A 4298-nucleotide genomic window follows, 5' to 3' on the forward strand; every position below is an offset into this window, starting at 1 on the left:
CGCTTGACGGAAACAGTTTATAACGATCTGAGTTTCCATTTTTACCCTACCGTGTGAGTGTAGTATTCGAATGAGTGAGATCATAATCTTACGCTGTTCCGAGTGGTCTGGAGATTTTTTATAATATACAATAAATTGACCTTATCAAAATTACTCTGTTTTACATTGCTTTGATATTGATATTCCATACGTTTTGACTGTTGATTTGAAGTCTTTTGATTCCCTATTGGCAGCAGCACATGTACACTGTAAAGTTAAGTGTTCAAGGATAGAACACCAATTAAACGCCTTTTTGTAACACTTTTTGAACGCGTCTAGACGTTCAGAAATTTAACACTACGTGTTCAACCAACGTGCAATTTTTGAAAACACGTGTGCAGATTTTGAACACTATGTGTTCATCAGACATTATATTGAACACATTGTGTTCCATATCTGAACACACTATGCACATGAAATGTGTTCAAAAAATTGAACGCATTTACGCGTTCAAAGGGCTGTAACACTTTTTGAACGCATGGACGCCGTTCAACGATAAGTGTGTTAAAAGATTGAACACATGATATGCACTTATTGAACACATTGACTTTTGGCGTCCAGGGGGTGTTCAAGCCTGGAAATAACATAACGGACCACTGATATTCAGTAAAATTATTTTATTTTAAAAATACACAAAAAATTAGTTGAGTAAAATACAATTATTTAGTGTAAAATTGGAAAATAAACATGGTCACTTTGTAAAGTTTGTCAGAGGAAAACACCAACGGTGTAGACACCTTCCTATCAAAACATACACACTTTATAAACACTGTCGATCGTTTTCAAAATATATGAACAAAGTAATGACAAAACAGGTTTAACTTCAATATTGTGGATTACGTTATATGTTAAAACTTATAAAAACGTAAAAAATATCTATTTTGAAAAAGCTCAAAATCTGGCGTAATTATTGTGTTGAAAACACGTATTCGTATGAAATTTTTACTCCGTTTTTGTAAGATAGTTTAAGACATTTCCTCTTGTATAGACAATTGCAAACTTGGAAAAAGGCTAGTCAAGGCTTCTCTGATGTACATGGTACATAGTTGTCCACACTAAAGTAAAAACAGCATGTCAAGTTGTAACAAAGTGTCACAGTTAAGACACAACATGCAGAAAGTGGGTAAAGGGGTCCTTGGAGGTGTAAAACCCATTTTCCTCTCCAACAAAGTCCTTCATTAAAGCCCCAGTGCTGCTACCTTTCGATGTTTTTTCATTATTTTTATTTTATAAATCAATTGCAACTTCTTATCCTACTCCCCAAAGAATGTTAGAACACCCACTTGTAAACTTAGCGTCTATATGTTTAAAAATGCATGAATATTGTTTACATTTGAATTCTAGTCCGAACCAGAAGTCAGTTTTCAACAATAACAATGCAGTTTACAACCATAGGGGCTGAGTTGACAAGATGGATACTGTGTATATCAACATTCTTTGGGGAGAAGAACAAGGATTAATGGTTCACATTCAAAATAAAAATGGTGAAATTATCATCAAAAGTTAGCAGCACTGGGGCTTTAACGGAAAGGTTTGTCTGTTATGAATATCTTTAAATAAAGCCTGAAATAAATAAGTGACATTTCAAAACTCTACTTCTCAGAAATTGAAAACACATTAACTAATTTTGACTTCGTTTCATAAGTTTTGTTCTGTATGTCAATAAGCATTTGCTGTTGAACCTGGAAATTTCAGTCCTTACTAAAATTCACTTGTAAAAGAAAACTGCAGTCTGAAACCAATGGCAACAACCTAAATGTTAGCCCTTTCAACACGAATATAGCAATACAACAAGCGACTTAGACGTCGAAAGAGCTCGCAGTGTTATGTAAAGGATCTCTGACAGCTCACTTCGGGATGGCCTCACCAAAAACGGGAAAATAGCTGCAAAAATACACAATTGAAGATATCACCATGATTTGCACATATCGAATTGAGATCATCCCAAAAAACATGTGTAGCAAATATCAAAGCTATCAGACGGGTAATTTTAAAGATACAAATGTTTTGACCAAAAATGGTAAAAATTTACCCCAAATAAAAACTTGCAGATTTCATCTTAACCTGAATATATCACATTCTGATAATTCCCTACGTCTTAAAAAATGTCTGAAATGTCTTTTATGTCTCAAAAATACAAATGTGCATATTTCTGCATCATTTGAACAATCTGAAAAAGCTATCCGCAGAGACTTATGTCAAAAATATCAAAGCTGTTCATTAACTAGTTTTGAAGAAGATTTTAAAAATGTTTTGACCAAAAACGAAAAAAATTGCCATGATAAATAAAAATTTGAATATTTCATCACAACTAGCACAAATTTTAGAAGGTCATTCTTAGAGACATGTTTACCAAATATTGAAGACGTCGAACTACCAGTAAGAGAGAAGAAGATTTTTGCCAAAAAATAGCAAAATTTGCCTCAAAAATACAAATTTGCGTATTTCACCATAACTTGAACATATATGATTAGGGAAATCTTTGGCAACCTGTACTCCAAATATTAAAGGAATTGTACTGGCCGTCTTGAAGAAACAGCTTGGGATGTAAAAAATTGAGGACGATGCCTTACATTCACTTATTAGATAAGCGCTGCGTCGCTAAAAGCAAAGCTAAAAAACATTAACAAATCGAGAACAAACGACGTGTTGATCTACAATACAAAATAATCTAAAATTTGGTAGCAGGCTATGATCAACTAAATGTTACTGGAGCATAAGCCTTCAAAGACTTGACGTCTCCTTCATCAGATGCAAGGGTGCAATGAAGAGTTGAAGCAGAAAGCGACAGAAAATTCAGAGTGAAAATTTCAGAAAATTCAGAAATTCATAGTGTACATACATTTTTCACTCTGAATTTTCTGTCGCTTTCTGCTTCAATTCTTTATTCCAACCTTGCATCTGATAAGGGAGACTACACTTATTTGAAAACTTATTCTCCAGTAGCATTTAGTTGATCATAGCGTTCTACCAAAGCTTAGATTAATTCAGAACAAAAATACAGAAACTTATCAAAATTGAGTTACTGACCCTCGGAAGTTTAAATCTACATTAGAGATGAACTCAGGTTCTCAAGCTTGTTTCCAGACAGCCACCTCTACACTCATCTTCTTCAATTTCTGCACCATCAGTTTCTGTCATAACTCTTCGATTACCAGGTATATCCAACTTTTCACATCCTGAAAATAATGTAACAATAGATAATATGGCGACATGAGACTTTAAATGAAAGACAAGGTGGCCTTTTTAGGTTAAGGGAAAGGGGTGACTTTGGTATACAGTGCCTCTTTTCGACTCTGTTACAAAATACTGGCTTCTTCTTGTCATCGACTAATGAAAAGTAAAAGAAAGGCCAACTCTCATATGCTGAAACAATAGAGTGTACACTCTGCGATGTTTAACTAATGTTTTATATGCGATTGTTATTACTAAAGACATGTGTTAGCACAGGGGGCTGTCTACATGTCCGTCCCCAGGGGTGGGTAGGTGTTTCGTTGTATCGCTAATAAAGATATATTCTACCAACCTTTGGTGTTTCGGTCTTAACTTAGCACTGCCCTTGACAATCTTGCGTATACGTTTTATCAACATAGTAGTCCAAAAGCAGAATAAGATAAGATAAGATAAGATAAGATAAGATAAGATAAGATAAGATAAGATAAGATAAGATAAGATACGTGTGCCATCGCTCCTTAGCAACAAACTTTACAGCGAGGAGCAATTAACTTCGATTTCTGACGATTTCGTCGCTAATTTCCAAAACAGTGATAACTAAAGTATGCATGTATGTAAAGGGTTATCGCACGAAATTTGGTTGACATCGTGTCTCATTCTTATGATGTGTCCGTAATTTGACTCGTTACTGCGCAACTCTTCAAAATACGGACACATCACTCGAATAAGACAAGATATCGACCGAACTTTTTGTAATAGCCCTAAATAGTCATGTGATATCATCCGGTATCTAATCAACACGGTTAAACGTTAAAATGTATCAATTACTCGGAACATCTGTGCTCCGTAACATCAACTTTGTCCTTGTCTAATTAGCATGATTTGGCACGTATTGAAGTTTCCATGAAATTATAGCTTACTCTTAATTAGTGGTTTTAACAGAGTCTTTTCTATATCGGCTAACAACGACGCAGAGCTTATCAAATAAGTTAATTGTATCAGATAAATCGATTGTACATCTTTGGTCCTTCCGCTCGCTGTACGTCAATAATTGACTTCATTTCTGAAACTAACGGTCAGAATTA

The 4298-nt window shown here is 34.7% G+C and overlaps 1 long non-coding RNA gene across 1 annotated transcript; it reads right to left on the minus strand.

The window, feature by feature from the left end:
* Nucleotides 1-720: 720 nt before the first annotated feature.
* On the minus strand, nucleotides 721-3930 carry LOC139123068 (uncharacterized). Its single transcript, XR_011549574.1, has 3 exons — nucleotides 3566-3930; nucleotides 3070-3218; nucleotides 721-1923 (listed from the first exon to the last, which is right to left on the minus strand). It is a non-coding gene; the product is annotated as an uncharacterized lncRNA (long non-coding RNA).
* Between the last annotated feature and the right edge of the window lie 368 nt (nucleotides 3931-4298).

This window comes from Ptychodera flava, chromosome 2 (assembly GCF_041260155.1).
Source record: "Ptychodera flava strain L36383 chromosome 2, AS_Pfla_20210202, whole genome shotgun sequence".
Lineage (NCBI taxonomy): Eukaryota > Metazoa > Hemichordata > Enteropneusta > Ptychoderidae > Ptychodera > Ptychodera flava.